Source organism: Schistocerca nitens, chromosome 1, assembly GCF_023898315.1.
Source record: "Schistocerca nitens isolate TAMUIC-IGC-003100 chromosome 1, iqSchNite1.1, whole genome shotgun sequence".
NCBI classification, from domain to species: domain Eukaryota; kingdom Metazoa; phylum Arthropoda; class Insecta; order Orthoptera; family Acrididae; genus Schistocerca; species Schistocerca nitens.
In genome coordinates, this window is record NC_064614.1 from 664271099 (window position 1) to 664290714 (window position 19616).

Below are 19616 nucleotides of genomic sequence, written 5' to 3' on the forward strand. Positions count from 1 at the left end.
CGCCTGCTGAGGCGTTCTCAGAAATTTTTATCGGTTCAATGCCCAAAACTTGAACGAGCGTGTCCCTGGTTTCTAAAATTTGAACTAAAGCGTTCCTGGTAAGCGGACTTGTAGGATCCAGTCGCAAGAGAGCCCGTTACGAAAACGCGCGCTAATAACGCCCCGACGCACTGCGTACAGCCAAGCTAAACGAAAAATCCAACCTGAATTTATTCAGTTGCAAGCGTTTGTAATTAAATGAACGTCAGTTTAATACAGATATTCTCCAAGTTCAGGACAGGGACTATAAACATATGGTGTCCTGAATGACATACGTATTAAAAACGAAAATAAAACGCATTCACTTTCGGTTTCCAGCGTGGCTCTTCTCCCTAGCCTGGAGAAACGAGGGAACGCAGGTTGAGAGACATACTCTACAGAACTTGATAAATTCACAGAGTCATGTGTGGCGTTCAGCAAGGAATGCTACACATAGTTTCTGAAAGAAGCTTAGTTTTATTCCCTACTCTTTTGGCTAAAAATCCGTATTTTTCAACATAATCTTCGTTCGGTTCGACACCCTTACGCCACTGTATACGCTCGCATGGTACCACTCTACTGGTCGAGGTCGCAGCCAACGTCTTGCTGCATCACTAACCTCTTCATCATCCACGTATTGCTTCTCGCGGAGTGCATCCTTCACTGGGCCAGACAGATGGAAGTCGACAGGTGCGAGATGTGGGCTGTAGGTTGGATGAATAAGGAACAACAGTTCTGTGAGCGCACACTTGGGTGAGGCCTTGCTTTGTCATAGAGAGTGAGAAGTTCGTGCGCATTTTTATGGTGACGACTTAGTTTCTTCAGAGTAGATCGCTGCACTATGAGTGAGGACATCAGAATATCCTCAAAATTATGTGAAAGGTGGACTGATTGCTCCCTTTCAAGTTAAGGCGTCAAGTCTTCCGAAAATATTTAATATAACGAGAGACATATTATTTAATAAGCTCAACAATACGATCGAGCATAATTTCGTGCCTTAGCACGCTTCCCGTGGTGCCTTCACTGTCGCCCCGCCTCACAGCTGTTTGTCAAGGGAAGAGTGTGTCGAGAGCATCCGCTGCAGCCAGCGACGTCCCATAGCAGCGCATAAGCCGCACGGCGCCGCGAGTGAAAGTTTAAGCGGCAAGCGGTAGGCCGTGAGCAGCGGCAGCCCCGTGACACAGGCGTCAGCCGTGTAGGCTCCTCCTCCCCCCCCCCCCCCCGCCCTGCATAATTCAGGGGACCGCGTGGGTGGCAGGCAGGTCGCGGTACACCTGTGCGCGGCTAGAAGCCGACGTGACGCCACGCCAGACGCCACGTGTTACGCCCGCGTTGTGTTGCATTGCGCTGGGCTGCGCTCGCTCATCTCACCTCTGACGACGGCCGCGAGCGCACCTGTCTTCCCGAGGGGCGTCGGAGCCCGGCCACGTGACACGGACAAAAAAGAGAGAGCACAGAGAGAGCGGCTGAAAAATTCATTCGCGCTGGCTTTGTTTCCACGCCTTAATGCCAGCCCGTAACCGTGAGAAAGACCAAATACCCCCCAATCAAAACAGTACCACTAATCTCAGTTTCACCAGCTGTAAAATACCAGCCTGCACAAAATTATTCAACGGATCTGAAAATAGTTAAGGGGAAACACCACAGTTAGAAACATTACAGAGCAATAATACGTTACCTTGGCGTCAGCAAGCATAAATACACGTACGAAATAGAAAATTCTGTAGCTTGTAATCTTGATTTTTGTTTTAGTATTGACGTTTGACAGTTTATTTGTGATCTTACTATATATTGTCGAATTAAGTCGGGTGATGCTGAGGGAATTAGATTAGCAAATGAGACACTTATAGTAGTAAAGGAGTTTTGATTTTTGGGGAGCAAAATAACTGATGATGGTCGAAGTAGAGAGGATATCAAATGTAGACTGGCAATGGCAAGGAAAGCGTTTCCGAAGAAGAGAAATTTGTTAACATCGAGTATAGATTTAAGTGTCAGGAAGTCGTTTCTGAAAGTATTTGTATGGAGTGTAGCCATGTATGGAAGTGAAACGTGGACAACAAATAGTTTTGACAAGAAGAGAATAGAAGCTTTCGAAATGTGGTGCTACAGAAGAATGTTGAAGATTAGGTGGGTAGATCACGTAACTAATGAGGAGGTATTGAATAGGATTGGGGAGAAGAGAAGTTTGTGGCACTACTTGACTAGAAGAAGGGATAGGTTGGTAGGACATGTCCTGAGGCATCAAGGGATCACAAATTTAGCATTGGAGGGCAGTGTGGAGGGTAAAAATCGTAGAGGGAGACCAAGAGATGAATACACTAAGCAGATTCAGAAGGATGTAGGTTGCAGTAGGTACTGGGAGATGAAGGAGCTTGCACAGGATAGATTAGCATGGAGAGCTGCATCAAACCAGTCTCAGGACTGAAGACCACAACAACAACAACAACTGTATATTGTTTCGTCTTTTAAGAAAGAATCAGTGGTAAGAAACTGTACTCGGGCAGAAAAGGTACGACACCTCGTATTGTAACACGCCCGGGGTTACAAATAGTGGTGGTCCCGTAAATTGTTTCTTCACTTCTTGACCGTGCGCCCTGTCCACATCACGTACCTGATAATCCCGCGTCGGTCGTACTGTTCTGCTACACACTGCTGCTGGCTTGCCTGAAATTATTAATCTAAATATGCAAGCGAGTTTAGGAGACTAAGCCACTCAACATCAAACACAACCCTGTCCTTCATCTGGTATGAACAACTATATTCTGAGACGATAAGAAATCATAGGTTGCACTGTTCACACTCTAAGTCGTAAGTTTTGATGCCAACTTCTAGATGATTGTCTGTCCACAGTATCACTTGGACGAGCGTACGCGTAACCGACGCGACGCGGGTGATTGCTGATGATGCGGAAGCCGACTGACCGAACGAAAGTTCTGACGCTCATCACGCATACACAGATATTTGGTACCAGTCCTCCTTGACACTAGTAATGATATGACACTGTTCATAGAGTCAAATTTACAGTTCACAGTTCTCAATCGTACGAGCGTGCGCGTAACTGTCGCGGCTCGGGTGATTGTTAAAGATGCGGAAACGCGATGACCGAACGCATGTTCTCACGCTCGCTACAAGAAACTGGCACTTAAATGCTCTCTTTTGTGGTAAATAGTATTACTGATTCATATTAGTTCATCTGGGAGACCGTACACGGCGATGATGATTGATGCTGTGCGACACGCAACGAGAGAATACACAGGATACGTTATCGGCGGCACTGCTCATTTTTAAATACATCGTTACGCACTTTCCTCTGAATCACTTCCATATTTCATCGTAGTAGCACTTGCAGCAACACTTGAATTTCCATAATAATCATGCCTCTCACATGCAGAGCTACCCACAACACAACAGTTCCGTGTCCTGTGCTCGACTCTGCAGACGCGGCTGCCCACAAAGATACTCCACAACTAATCCAGCGATATAACAGTACGCTTACAGTATTCAACATGGCGTCGCAACAGTGTATCACCGAAACGTCCTAAGACCAGACGTGAGATTGAGAGCAGTGCAGGAGGAGTCAGTGCCTCTACTAAGAAACTAAACCACAGTGACTAGAATTTTGATGTGAATTTCGGATTGAGCTAAAGAATTATAAATTTTCTTGCCGTTTTCTGTGTTATTTCTCAACCCGTGAAATGTAAAACGTGCAAGAATGAAGTACTCGAGGCTTAGGGTTCGCAATAATTATTTCAGAATCTGAAACATGGCTGGGATTCAGTAACTGTATATATTTGAAGAGATTGAAGAAATCAGCCAACCAGTTGCAAATCAATGATTTATTTAGTCCTTAACATAGGGTTCGAGATTTACAAAAACATCATCTTCAGAAGAAGTGGGTCTAGTTACATCACATGGTGACGTAACAATCTTCCGAAGAATATTTTTTATGAATGTTGAAACCTAGGTCAAGGCCTAAATAAACCTTTGGTTTGCAACTGGTTGGCTGATTTCTTCAGCCTCTACAATAGTTATTGGTTGTCCAAACTGCCCAGAAGCAAGTACTAAAATTAATATGAAATCAGCCGTCAAATCATCCTAGAAATTCACCTGCTTGGAGTAGGGCAAAACAGAATTGTAGAGTTTTGTGCATTAATGGAATTGCCACGACCGATATTTTAATCGTTCTCTGATAAACTAGTGAATATGATTTCTACAGTAATGGCAACATTACACAGGCCAGTCCCGGAATAGCAGAGTTTTCTAAAAGAAGATTTTTTTCATTTGCTCATGCCTATAAAACATTTCCAGACTTCAAAAAACGCGCTTATCTCAGAATATGATTTTTGAAAACAGCAGGCAGCTAACTCCAGCAATGTTTAATCTTTTTATTCGAAATTTCTACCACAACTTTCAAACAACATCTAAAAGTGAATCAACTAGGGAAGTTTCGATTAACTAAACAAACACTGTTTTTGAGCCTTGTTTCACAACTTATGAGGTTTATTCAAATGAAACTTGGTCAGCGCGTCTACCTTTGCCTTATACATAAGGTGGCACCACGTAACTGCAGGTAGAGTGACTGACGCGTGGGCACCGTTTGATTTTGCATAGTGTCAGTGTGGTTTCATGCCGAAGAGAAGGTTGTCACACAAATTATCGTCCACTACCAAACATGCGGGCGAGTAAGTAGGAACAATTTTTGGCGGCGGAGGGAGTTGGAGGTTATGAAATGTATCGAAGGGTGAAGACTGTATACGGCGAGTGCGTCTGAGTTGTTCAAGTGTTGTGGAATTGCGCAAACGATTCGTTGACGGATACGAGTCACTGGAAGACGATGATCGTCCTGCACAGTCTCATCGTGTCCTCAATCCGGAAATGGTTGCGGAAAAGAATGCTTTAGTCTTAGACAACAGCAGAATCACCCTGGACAAGATCCACCGGTTACTGGGTATTAGCGTGGGCACCAGTCACACCATAATACAACACCTGAGGGCCTAATAGCAGCAGCCTAATAGCTTCTTTAAGGATGGAATCGACCGGCTAGTATCGCACAATGGGATAAATCTGCCAACAGTGTTTGAGCATGTGTACTGTATGTAACTACATTTTTGAATTAATAAAATGTTACCCTTACTTTACACTAGTTACCGGGTTTCATATGAATTCCCCTTATATTATTAATGTTATTGCACAACCTAGGTTTCGGGTTGTAAGCCCATTTTCAAGTACATTACTGATTCCCAAAGATGATAATGCACAGATAAACATGATGACAAGGAAAAATAGTCTGAACTTCTTAAGTTATCGATCCACTTACATCAATAACCATTTTTTACCAAATTACATATATTATTACACATTCATCAATTATACCACAGTGACCGGATTAAAGTTATGCATCAGCCAAGATACTGTACCCAATAAAAAACACAGACAAATTGGAAGAGAAATGGTGCACATTATCTTTTATAGGGAAAAATCAAATAGCATAAGTAACATTTTGAAGGTAAAGGGTTTGTCTGTGTTTTTCTTTGTCCTTCAGACAATAGGTAGTTTCTTGTTCAACGAAAGACAAACAACCAACTATAAAAAAGTGGGGTTCATAAAATCACATACCGTGAGTGTCAGTCATGCTACATTGGACAGACGGGGAGGTCAGTCTGTACCTGGCTTAAGTAACACCACAGAAACTGGAGAAGGGGGAAGCCTGATTCAGTCTTTGCGGAATATTGCCTCAACAGTAATAACAATTACACAATATATGTACAATTTCTACAAAAGAGGCAAAGAAAGCCAAACTCGACCAATGAGAATTTTAGAAATTAAAAAGCAGATTTGTATATTCCCACATTTATTATTAAACGAGCGAACCAAGTTGAATTTTTAACCTTTTTTAGATGAGATCACAACCCCAGGATAGAAGCAAAACTCTGGGCCCCAGTCCATCGTAGTTAATAAGATCTTGGTTGATACAGAACTTTCGTTTGGTCACTGTAGTATAATTGTGAATGTGTAATAATGTATGTAATTTGTTAAAAAACGACCATTGATGTAATTGTACATTAAGCTATGGATCGATTTTGAGATTATCTTTAGCCGGCCACTGGTGGCCGAGCGGTTCTAGCGCTACAGTCTGGAACCGCGCGACCGCTACGGTCGCAGGTTCGAATCCTGCCTCGGGCATGGATGTGTGTGTTGTCCTTAGGTTAGTTAGGTTTAAGTAGTTCTAAGTTCTAGGGGACTTATGACCACAGCAGTTGAGTCCCATAGTGCTCAGAGCCTTTTGAACCATTTTTTGAGATTATCTTTGCCTTGTAACCATGTTTATCGCTGCATTATCATCTTTGGGAATCGGTAATGTACTTGAAAATGGGCTTATAACCCGTAACCTAAGCTGTGCAATAACATTAATGATAAATTGTGAAACAAGGCCAAAATGGTTCATAAGGCTCTGAGCACTATGGGACTTAACTGCTGTGGTCATCAGTCGCCTAGAACTTAGAACTACTAAAACCTAACTAACCTAAGAACATCACACACATCCATGCCCTAGGCAGGATTCGAACCTGCGACTGTAGTGGTCGCGTGGTTCCAGACTGTAGCGCCTAGAACCTCTAAGCCACCCCGGCCGGCAACAAGGTAAAGAAACAGTGTTTGTTTAGTTAAATTACAGTGTTTAACCAAGAACCTAGAGTTAATTCAATTAAAATAATTTTTGATTATTTTATAAGACGATATTTTTTTGTGAAAAATGACTGTCTTTTTTTGGTGAAAACTAAACTATTTTATTCAAACACTCGACAATTACACAGAAATCTGTAGTTCTAAAATGCCCTACATGGTTCACCAGCTCCACTCATATAAAAGATTACGCAGAGTGTATTTTCTTTATTCCAGAGTCAAATTGGCATCAGTTATAGTGCGTTAATGGCATTGGAGTCATGAGACTTTTTTAAATTTTACAATTACGATATATCTGTTATCTACAAGTACAGACCTCTTTGGAAGTAAACGTCGCTATTAGATTATTACAGATTCAATTAACATACCGTGAAGTTGCAACTACACTCCTGGAAATGGAAAAAAGAACACATTGACACCGGTGTGTCAGACCCACCATACTTGCTCCGGACACTGCGAGAGGGCTGTACAAGCAATGATCACACGCACGGCACAGCGGACACACCAGGAACCGCGGTATTGGCCGTCGAATGGCGCTTGCTGCGCAGCATTTGTGCACCGCCGCCGTCAGTGTCAGCCAGTTTGCCGTGGCATACGGAGCTCCAACGCAGTCTTTAACACTGGTAGCATGCCGCGACAGCGTGGACGTGAACCGTATGTGCAGTTGACGGACTTTGAGCGAGGGCGTATAATGGGCATGCGGGAGGCCGGGTGGACGTACCGCCGAATTGCTCAACACGTGGGGCGTGAGGTCTCCACAGTACATCGATGTTGTCGCCAGTGGTCGGCGGAAGGTGCACGTGCCCCGACCTGGGACCGGACCGCAGCGACGCACGGATGTACGCCAAGACCGTAGGATCCTACGCAGTGCCGTAGGGGACCGCACCGCCACTTCCCAGCAAATTAGGGACACTGTTGCTCCTGGGGTATCGGCGAGGACCATTCGCAACCGTCTCCATGAAGCTGGGCTACGGTCCCGCACACCGTTAGGCCGTCTTCCGCTCACGTCCCAACATCGTGCAGCCCGCCTCCAGTGGTGTCGCGACAGGCGTGAATGGAGGGACGAATGGAGACGTGTCGTCTTCAGCGATGAGAGTCGCTTCTGCCTTGGTGCCAATGATGGTCGTATGCGTGTTTGGCGCCGTGTAGGTGAGCGCCACATTCAGGACTGCATACGACCGAGGCACACAGAGCCAACACCCGGCATCATGGTGTGGGGAGCGATCTCCTACACTGGCCGTACACCACTGGTGATCGTCGAGGGGACACTGAATAGTGCACGGTACATCCAAACCGTCATCGAACCCATCGTTCTACCATTCCTAGACCGGCAAGGGAACTTGCTGTTCCAACAGGACAATGCACGTCCGCATGTATCCCGTGCCACCCAACGTGGTCTAGAAGGTGTACGTCAACTACCCTGGCCAGCAAGATCTCCGGATCTGTCCCCCATTGAGCATGTTTGGGACTGGATGAAGCGTCGTCTCACGCGGTCTGCACGTCCAGCACGAACGCTGGTCCAACTGAGGAGCCAGGTGGAAATGGCATGGCAAGCCGTTCCACAGGACTACATCCAGCATCTCTACGATCGTCTCCATGGGAGAATAGCAGCCTGCATTGCTGCGAAAGGTGGATATACACTGTACTAGTGCCGACATTGTGCATGCTCTGTTGCCTGTGTCTATGTGCCTGTGGTTCTGTCAGTGTGATCATGTGATGTATCTGAGCCCAGGAATGTGTCAATAAAGTTTCCCCTTCCTGGGACAATGAATTCACGGTGTTCTTATTTCAATTTCCAGGAGTGTATATTAAGCTCTTTGCAAATATTGTTATCCTGCAACTCAGCAAATCCACTAAACGTGGATCAGTACCCATTCGTAGCCCCTCGGAGGTGTGCTTGGTTTACTTTCCAGCGCCAACCATAGCCAAATTACAAAAGTATTAATAATATTCTCTCTACCTCCTTTTTTTTTCTTTTTTTTTTTTTTTTTTTTTTTTGAGTCATCAGTCTTTTCACTAGTTTGACGCGGGCTGCCACAAATTCCTCTCCTGTGCCAACCTTTTCATCTCCAAGTAACACTTGCAACCTACGTCCTCAATTATTTGCTCGATCTATTCCAATATCCGTCTTCCTTTACAGTTTCTGCCCTCTACAGCTCCCTCTAGTACCAAGGAAATCATTCCCTGATGTCTTAACAGATCTCCTTATCCTTGTTAGAGCTTTCTGCATGTTCCTATCATCTCTGATTCTGCGCAGAACCTCCTCATTCCTTGGCTCTTCTCTCCACCTAATTTTCAACATTCGTCTGTAGCACGACATCTCAGATGCTTCAATTCTCTCCTGTTCCGGTTTTCCCATAGTCCATGTTTCACTACCATCCTCTTTTTATAAAAAGTATATTTTCTGCTTACTAACTTCTGGCTCTCAAACTACTTTATTACCCTTAACGCCCCTCTATTAAAAATTACTCCATTCAAGGCGACGACAGAAGTTACCTCTTAATTCAGTCACGTTAATGCTGGAGCCTTTAATTACGAACTGAAGCTCTTTAGAGATGGATTTGTCACATTCGAAAGAGTTAGAATTGTCTAAATAAAGAGATGCCTTTGTTATGTATTAAAGTACATTTACCAAAGAGAGTTTTGTACTCTTGTGCTGATTTTATGATATCTTTTTTACTTTGGAAATGCTGTGTAATCTCGCTTCATGGGCAGCAGAAGTCTACGATTTCATGTTACCGGGAGCTTTACGTCATAGGCTGATGTGTGTTCAGGAAAATAGAGGCCTCTATTCATTTTGATAGGCCTTTTGTATATTCACTGAACATTAATTTCCAGTTATCTTTCAGTGAAAAAGCAGTAACAATACTAAACAATAATAGTGATTTGTTTCCTTCCTCTTTCACGGTCTATTTGAGTGAATTTAGTATCACAATAAATTCGATTCTATGCAGTGAACTATGATTATAGTACTTCCTAGCTGACTGTCTTCGAAAATCAAGCCATTTTTAAAATTACGCAGGTACAGATGTTGTGATCATTCGTACCTTAATATGTATCCACTTCAGTGTGTTTTTTCTTTTTTTCTCTGCATGTGACAGAATTCCTGCAGACACAACACATTATTTACTACATTAGACTACGGCTTTCACTAAAGACTTTCCGTTTTGCAGCCACGCTTCAATAGTTGACCTGATGCCCTGGGGAAATTAAACACTAATGGCTTACTTGTGCCACGCGTACTTGGAGGTATTAAACAACCTAAAAACATACTTCTGGTAATAGCTATAGTTTATAGTTGCAAATGAAGCAAATACTGATGTAACGTGGTACAGTACATTGTAATCAGTCGTCAGTAACAATATCTGCACTTCTGCACTTTCCACGCACTACTCGTGAGTGGAACACGGTGGGAGGGATCAGATAATGGTACCGAAAGTACCCTCCGCCACACACCATTAGGTGGCTTGCGGAATATGACGTAGATGTAGATGCAGATATGTCACATACTCAGTTCATACAAATTGTATCATTTGAGATATTGATTTCTTACGAAGTTTTCGCAGATGATCTGTTTTAGAAAAGGAAAAGGTGATGGTAAAATACTAGAAAACTAAATTACAGATCAAAATAGCTCATATACGAAACATATGCAACTAACTCCACCACATAGTAACTCATCAACTAAACAGGCCCAGAGTTCTACTGACAGCGTGAACATTCCTGCATCATAATTCTTGGAATTAGAGGTTACTATTGACTGTGTAGTTCTACAAAGTTGATGACAATTAAATCACAAATATAATACAAAAATTATTTTCAATATAAAACTAATTGAGAGAGAAAGCATTCCAGGGATGAAACGTAACAAAACTACTGGTGTAGACAGGCTATAAGTGCGCTAGAAACCCCAGAAACAGTATGATATTATATATTAGTATTTTGATATCTGCAGTTATGATCCTAGCTTACATCATTGGATACAGTTGAAGAGCTTGACAATTTTACTAACGATACACTAACACCATCAGCTGTTAAATGAACAATTTCTATAACACCATATTCTTAAAAAGATTTTATGTTGTATTATGACGTCCCTTCACCCTACTTGATTTGCATTTCCCTTTCTTGTGGTTCCTTTCTCTACTGGCTTGCACTTGTCTAACAGCAGCTTTATTTAACAGTTGTTTCATTCTGGCTGTTAAGTACTGTGACATGCTCTTTCTATAGAGATTACATTTATCATGGCGTATCAGTGCAAGAGATGATTGTTATTTTTGGTAAAATTGAAAGTAGTTACTCCCACATTGATAAATCTTAAATCTAGTACTTATCTGGTTGTATGTTGACTTCGTTGAGTTCTTCGGTGTGTGATTGCTACCTCGAGATTTTATGGTAAAAGAAATCTGGAACTTTTCAAAATCGCACTATCTCAACGGGTAACTTAAACTACTAAATAATAAATGTTAATCCTCTTTAGTTTCTGCATTTTTTGAACATTCAGACGAGTGTTTCACTGTAATCATTCAACTTCCTCAGCAATATAATTTCTGTCCTCTCAGATGAGCCACAAAGTTCCAAATACTGGTTATGACTTTTTCGTCGTTAACTCCCGTCAAATGAGAGAAATTAGAGATAGCTGTAGATACAAAATCTAATCATTTACATTGCTGGCATCTCAAGTGTTTTAGTTGATTTAGTATTATTTTTTACAAATCTACTGTATATCAAAATTTAGTAGAAACATTGTTGTAAATAGCTTCATATAATTTAAAAAAGTCATGTTAGCAGTATTTCAGAAAGTATATCGGTTGCGTATGGTACCAATTTACACAAAGGTATAAATATTAATAAACGAAGCTGTCGCCGACCACCAGTATCGAAGCATCTCTAATATGCGTTGGGCTAGAAGAAATCAAAGTATACGCTTGTAACCTCCGCTCCGTTTACTATAGTTTGCAACTCTTGGACTGTGTACTCCCGACGGCCATCATATATGCTGTTCTTGCATACGCCTATCTTATGAACACCAGTAGCTAAGTAATTTATTCGAGGACAGCTGGTGAAATTTGGTTTTAATCGATCACCCTACCGGTTTCACGTCTTACAGCTGCATCTTCAGGCGCAACCTACATATATAAGAATAAAAATATAATTCTAAATAGATATGTAAATTTATGCTACCATAGAAGGATTATTAAAAGACTTATATTTGCAAAAATTGTTACATTAATCGATATAGGTGAACCCAACGTTCTTAGTCGAGGTCTTGCCGTTCTCAGAATACTGCCAGTTAAAAAAAAAAAAAAAAAAAAAAAGCACTAGACAAACGAAGGGTAGTTGAGAAGGTGTACCATGTAATAACGTTTAATAATATTACTGGACAGGTCGAACCGATATACGGGTAATTCAGTTCGCGTGCAAGTACCTACAAAAATAAACGACCGTGTTGAAGTCTAAACCCATTTTCGAAGCTATATCTCGAAACGTAATTAACAGTAGAAACAGTGCAAGACGTTAGGTACAAAGCACAATAAACTAAGCACGCAGCATTCTTACCTACCTCAAATCAGACACAAAAACAGCAGTTTCCAACAGTAAGTCTTGCCTTCACCGTCCGCCAGGGAACTGATTGCAGAGGTAAACAATAACCCTCACGTGGACGCTGTCTCGTAGGGTAAACATTGGTACTTTGTACGGGCGCTGACGACCGCGCAGTGGAGTGCCCCAGAACACAAACATCATCATCGTAGGGTACATGTGACAAAGAACGCTGGGTCGCTGCCTTACACTAAAACTGTAATATTGATAATTTCTTGTATGTAGTTAACCGTATAAGCAATCAAAATTTGTCTGAATATTATGATGTCTTAAGTCAAACTGACTACTCAACGTGTTCTGTATACCATCGTTTTTGTATCTAAAAATTTCCAGCTCCTCCAGTAGATTCAAAGCCTGTCCGTCTTCTTTTCTATGGAGGATTACAAGATTTCCGGAAAGACTTGTTACTATGTCCCTCTTCCAGAAGGTGCGACGTTAAAACATAAATGGAATTTGTTAAATTAGTATGTTCCTGGTACCTTTTACTGAAGGGCCCATATATTTTTTGGGGCAATTATTGCGTGTAACATAGTAAACACCTGCTACGTTTTATTTTTTATACGAAACACTTTGTTTATGTATGAGTTTTGCACCCAGATTAGAAGAAATGACATACGTAAAAACGATGTTTTAGGATCTCATACAACGACCACGATGGTAATATATGGTAGCCGACTAAAAAATACTGCTTCATTGGTCCGATCAGTTTTTGAGGAAGTGTTATACACTCGCTCCTTTTCAGGGAGACAACATTTTCTTCTTTTTTAATATATCCGTATTGATTGTGTTAATAAAATCTACTTCATATCGATTTTGATAAGCAATATATGGTATGAGTGCTTATTCTTTACTTTGGGCGTCTTTTGAAAGGGGGACTTCATATTAACGATTCACAATATCACGAAATGCAGATTTGTACTTACGTGAGTGGTATGAATCTCTATAAATAACCAGATCTATCGTTGTAGGCCTCCTGTAAAAGTCAAAACTGGGGTTTTCATTTTTCAGAGTCAGTGAGTGGGCCAAAAACGATAAAGTGTGATACTCTGCGTGCTGTAAGATATACTGTGTTTCGTGATGAAGGCTATTTAAATCCGACAGAAACTGATCGCATTTCGCGATGCTACCACCAAATAATATGAACACATCGTCAACATATCTGAGCCGTAGAAGCGATCTACCTGCATGCTGAGGACATTTTGTCATAAAATCTCTTTCAAAATAGGCAATGAAAATGTTAGGCAAGCAATAGGCGGGTGGCGAACCCATGGCCATACCCACTTTTTGCGAATAAAATTAAAATCCAAATCTAAAATAACCGAAAGTTAAGACGAAAATTAAAACGACCAGCATCTTCTTTATCTCCGTTGACGGTCTGCCACAGAAAATGTGCAGATTCTCGGCAGTAATGTTTTGAACCTGATCTGTTGGTGTATTGGAATACATCTCTCTAACGTCACACATCATCATAGTGCGTCAGGCAGAGTAGATGAATCCTGTAAGATTATAATTATTTGATTCCTGCTTTTAATGTTAAAATTAGCAGAGTGCAGAAAATGCGTATTCAAAGTCCCCTTCCCCCACCCTCTTCACTACCCTCCCTCTCCCCCCCTCCCCCCCACCTCTTGTGTTCACCATCGGGCAGTAGTGGTTGGTCGGCTTTGTGGCTGTTGCCGGCCGGTGTGGCCGTGCGGTTAAAGGCGCTTCAGTCTGGAACCGCGTGACCGCTACGGTCGCAGGTTCGAATCCTGCCTCGGGCATGGATGTGTGTGATGTCCTTAGGTTAGTTACGTTTAATTAGTTCTAAGTTCTAGGCGACTGATGACCTCAGAAGTTAAGTCGCATAGTGCTCAGAGCCATTTGAACCATTTTTTTGTGGCTGTCGCTATACCAAAACTATGTAAAGTATGTGCTAAGCGGTGTTTATCGTCAGATGGTAGGCTGAGACGTATTATGCGATTTTGCGTTACAAATGAAATCAGAACTTTACATACTAAGAAGGAATATTTTAACAGGTATTTATATCAGGCGTAACACGCATTTGTCAAACAGGTTACAGGAAATCTATATAACATGCCTTATGAGCAAACGATCAGCCAGATAGCGCAGTTATGGATTAAATTGTCTTTCACTCATCACAACAAGATAGAAAGACTGTGTTGGAAAAGCGGGCAACCGAAGATGCCAATGCCCTCCAAAAAGCCATTTTCATTTTGGTCCCAGATTATGTAACTCAACTGACATTAATGATTATAAAGAATCCGCCTCGATTGCAAATAGAAACCGGATGTTGACCTAGGTTTCAGCGCGGATAACCACGCCTTCTTCGGAACACACTAAAACTACAAACTGCCTAAAGAGGCATGGTCCAACATTAATACAGAACGCCCAAAAGCGCAAAAGACTTTTGGGGGTTGTGTTCCGAAGAAGGCGTGCTTATCCGCGCCGAAACCTAGGTCAACATCCGGTTTCTATTTGCAATCACTATTTATAATCACTAAATTATTCACGACTGCTGACGCGCTGCAATGTTAAAAGTTCTTAACTGACATTAATTTCTCAGAAAAAGGAGAGGAGTTATTGCGGAAAGGCTTGTTCTATAGTTTAGTTAAGAGGTTCACGGAGGCTAACTAATAAAATAAAAGGACGTACGGTGACAGGTTTGGCTGGGATACGACTGTCAATTTCTGAACGTAATTACGTTGCTGTTGAAGTTAACCATCTCTTGTCAGTTAATAGTCACGGATTCTAAGATATCCGTAAAGGATAAGCTTAATCTATAAATAAAGCGACTATAACCATGCATTCGACTACACCTACATTACGGGGAACAATAAAGTTCCACAAAGCCGGCCAGCTCTTACGCCCGATAGTAAACGGAAGAGGGGAGTCCAAGCTATGAGACTGAAAGGTCACTTGCCGGCCAAATAGCATTTTCAGCACCCAACTAATTTAAGAAAAGGTAGCAACTCATTATAAACTTCATCTTTAGTACATTCGCAGTATCCTCAGAATTGCAAGACTTGATCCTGCCTCGGGCATGGATGTGTGTGATGTCCTGAGGTTAGTTAAGTTTAAGTAGTTCTAAGTTCTAGGGACTGATGACCTCTGAAGTTAAGTCCCATAGTACTCAGAGCCATTTGAACCATTTTAGCAAGACTTGACTAAGGACGTAAGGTTCACCTATGATGGATTTGTGTAATAATTTTTCTGAGTACAAGTCCTCAAAAACTCTTTCTCTAATAGCACAAATTTGCAGCACAGTTTGTAGTTAGACTTTAATTATTAAATAAGCAGGTTGCACCTGAAGCCTGTAAGCCGTGAAACAGTTACATGTGGTAATTAGAACAAAGTTTTACTAACTACTGGTGGTGTTTTATCCTCCAAAAGCTTTAGCTGCTGCTGAAGTCTTACATATAAAATACTTTGCAAAGTAATTTATTCACTTCTTTAGAATACTGTCTCTTACAATTTTCTATTATGAATATTTTTAATATTATATTTGTGATTTAAGGATAACAGACTTCACACCATTATGTAGTTAACTACAGCCTTAAATTCCAGTTATCAGTGCGCAAATAGGTTTTATATTGTGAGCGCCTCCCGGAGCCTGTCCAAGTGAACAGTTATTAAGTGTAAAGAAGTTTGTTTTACTTGTAATGTGGTTTCCTAGTACAGAATCAACTATTTACTTTCTCCTTAAACCTGTCATCTGATGGTGACTTAGTAATACATCGAAAACTGGTAATTATGTTATTTGTGTAACAGATAAAAAAATTAACGCTATGGTCACTCTGCTTACCTAAGGCAGATGTGTGGTTGATGTAAAGATAATGTCGCATCTTCGTTTATCATTCGAATATTACCATTGTACTACACCTGGCTGATGTCAGCACAACTGCGACCTAAATGGATATTGCCCCGAGATTAATTTTCCGGGGACTGGGGACGGAGTTACTGACTGCTACGGACGGTCACGAGTGAAGCTGTCAGGATCGGTATGCATTAATGAAATGTCGCCCTAAGCTCGAAGGCGTCGCTAATTAAGCCCTCGGTCAGCAGACAGCTATGTCGATACCATAACCCTGCAGTGCGCTATAAGGCAGCGCTGTTTCTCGCTAATTACGAGAGAGCTGTCTGTATCAGAGTACAGTACGATTGTTCGCAGAAGGGGCAGGGAGATAGGTATCACTGTCTTTCTAATACAGAAATGTCACTGCAGTTTTATGTACATCAATAATAAAAATAAAGTCTGGAGTAAGTAGCAGCTATAGTGCTCGGAAAACATACTGTCATGTCACATATCTTCTTACGCACAACATCCGATCTGAATAAAAATTTATACACTTATTATAATAAGACGTTAACTACACGTCAAATGGGTTTCACACACGTATCCGTCGATTTATTCCACAAAGAAGTTCGAGCACGTACGCAAGCACACAGACGGTCGCCCTTCTCACAGACAGTTCGAGTGCAGGACGGGAAGTTGGTGGAGTGGTAGTAGTGCACAACACATTCTTACCACATCGTAACGTGGTTTTCACAGTATACACGTAGACTTAAAGCCGTCACAGCTGTAGAAAAGTGTAGTCAATATCCACGTTAGAATGGGAGTTAAAATAAACAAGCGTTTTGAAATGATATGGTGTACAATTACAAACTTCATATTTGACTTTACTTCGTTATTACATGCAAACAGAAACATGAGCTTTTCATTTCAGTTCTCTCTTCTTGCAATCTGATATTGTTCGCTGTGAATTGACGCAGTCAGAAGTTCCCAGTCTTATACAATATAATCATTAGATCTACATCCACATCTTCGTGATCACTCTGCTATTCACAATGAAGTGCCTGGCAGAGGGTTCAATGAATCCCCTTCAAGCTTCCCTCTACCGTTCCACTCCCGACCGGCTCGTGGTAAAAACGAGCACTTAAGTTTCTCTGTGTGAGCCCCGATTTCTCTTATTTTATCGTGATGATCATTTCTCCCTATGTAGGTGGATGCCAACAGAATTTTTTCGCAATCAGAGGAGATGACTGGTGAAATTTCACTAGAAGATCACGTCGCAGCGAAAAACGCCTTGTTAATGATTGCCACTCCAATTCACGTATCATGCCTGTGGCATTATCTCATCTATTTCGCGATAATACAAAACTATCTGCTTTTCCGATGTCATTCGTCAGTCCCACCTGATGCGGATCCCACACCGCACAGCAATACTCCAGAATAGGGCGGACAAGCGTTTGTATGCAGCCTCTTTAGTAGACCTGTAGCGCCTTCTAAGTGTTCTGCCAATGAATCGCAGTCTTTGGTTTGTTCCAGTAGCAACATTTTCTGTGTGATCATTCCGAATTAGGTTATTTGTAATTGTAATCACCAAGTATTTTGTTGAATTTATGGCCTTCATATACAGAGGTAATGGCGGAGGACATACGTTGCCTTATGTAATTTTACTTATGTTCGAAACAGGCTTATGTCTGTTGAAGTCATTTTATTGGTCTTGACACAGCCGCCGGGCTAAGACATTTTTCATTTATTAGTGTGTATGACTTCTTAAGAAGGCTATATTATTATAGCAGAAACTACGGTCAAAGTTTAAAATAAACATAATTTAGTTCAACTGTGGGCTGTTTTTCATTCGAGACTTACCTAAAATGATTACAGTGAAAGACACTCTGATTAAGTTAGACTTCAGTGTAGTTAAAAGGAAGAACAACACACAGTTCAGCCCTCAACATGGTCCACGGTAAGCCACCCGAAATATTGCCAATTTAAGCAGACCATTCTGATTAATGTATCTCCACTAGCCCTGTAAAACAGACCACGCAATTTCCACACTTTTACAAACAGTTGCGATTAACGTCTGTAACGAAACAGAGTTGCTTCCATTAAGGCAAACTTCAATTCTTTCGGAGCGAACTACCATAAACAGCAAACACAGCAGACCTTCCGGGAAGGTGAAATTAGTCGCAGTACTATGCATTTTACAAAACAAGGTGCAAAAGCCACAGAAAGAATCTTAGTAACATATTTGATGAACCAGAAGCAAAATGGCACGCAAAATCTCCACACGCTCGGCAGAGGCAAATTTCCAAAGTCCCATCGCCACCACAGCCAACCAAAAATATCGTCTTCTGAGGTCTGTGCTCTTCAAAACCCGTCTACTATCGGCTGTAGACAGTTTAGGTAAATCGGCCTCGCATCCCGAAAGTGCTCCAAGTTCGGCCCGCCAGTTATAACTGTCAACCTTCGTGCCGGTCAAAGCTCCTTGCTTGGAGGACCACCAAACATCGTACCTTGCTACCGCGATCTAGCGATCGACTGACGGATGCGGGCCGGCATGGCTCAAACTCCGTAAAACTAATCAGCAAGAAGTTCAGCCCTGACCTGACACAGCCTTTTAGGCACATTCTGACGTCAACCTATTTTGTTTTTAATGGCGTACCCATGTTCAGCCATCTTTAAGCAGTTACAGCAAATCTGTTCAAGCAGAACTGCGAGGCTAGTGCACTGGAACTAACTAAAACCTATTCGTTTCTTTCGGTATGTTTAATTCACTCTCGCCATTTGGCCTCATGGACCCGAAAACTACAGAATTTCTAATAATAACTTAATTATATCTACGAAAACATCCAGTTTACAATGGAAACAGAAAAAAATCGGAAACTACCTTTTGTCAACGTCATATTCCAGCGTAGGCCCGACAGCTTGGTTTACCACAGCCTATACCGTAAGCTAACGCCTACGGATTTATATCTTCATGCCTCCAGTTGCCACCATCCTTAGCGTACTTGACACTTTACTACACAGGACATATCCCATCTCAGAGGAACAGAATCTGATGACGAATCTGGAGCCTCAATCTATACCACCTTCCAGGAGAATGCATACTGCAAGCGACAGATTCGGACGGCTCCATGACGCAAAAGCCCCATGAAATCAGGGAAGATGGCAACATGGAAGAAGAAGGGAAGAATACCGCTTTCATACCATTTGCTGGCAAGGTATCGTAAAAAATTTGTAGACTAACGCCAGTTTCCAGCCCGCCAACCAAAACCCGATCTTTATTAGAGATAGTGCAAGACGAAGACTGAAGATCGCTGTGTAGAATACGACTGCAACAACCGCTTCCTGCAATTCAACAAGTCTGAAACAGCAGAACACTGCAATGAAAATGAACATAAAATATATTACCAGTAAATTATGTCCTGGCTACCACCGATACATTTTGGGACTGCATTTTCAATGAAGCAACTGAAATTCGTGTGACTGGTTATTTAATCATCAGGAAAGCTGGCTTCCAACTGAGCAA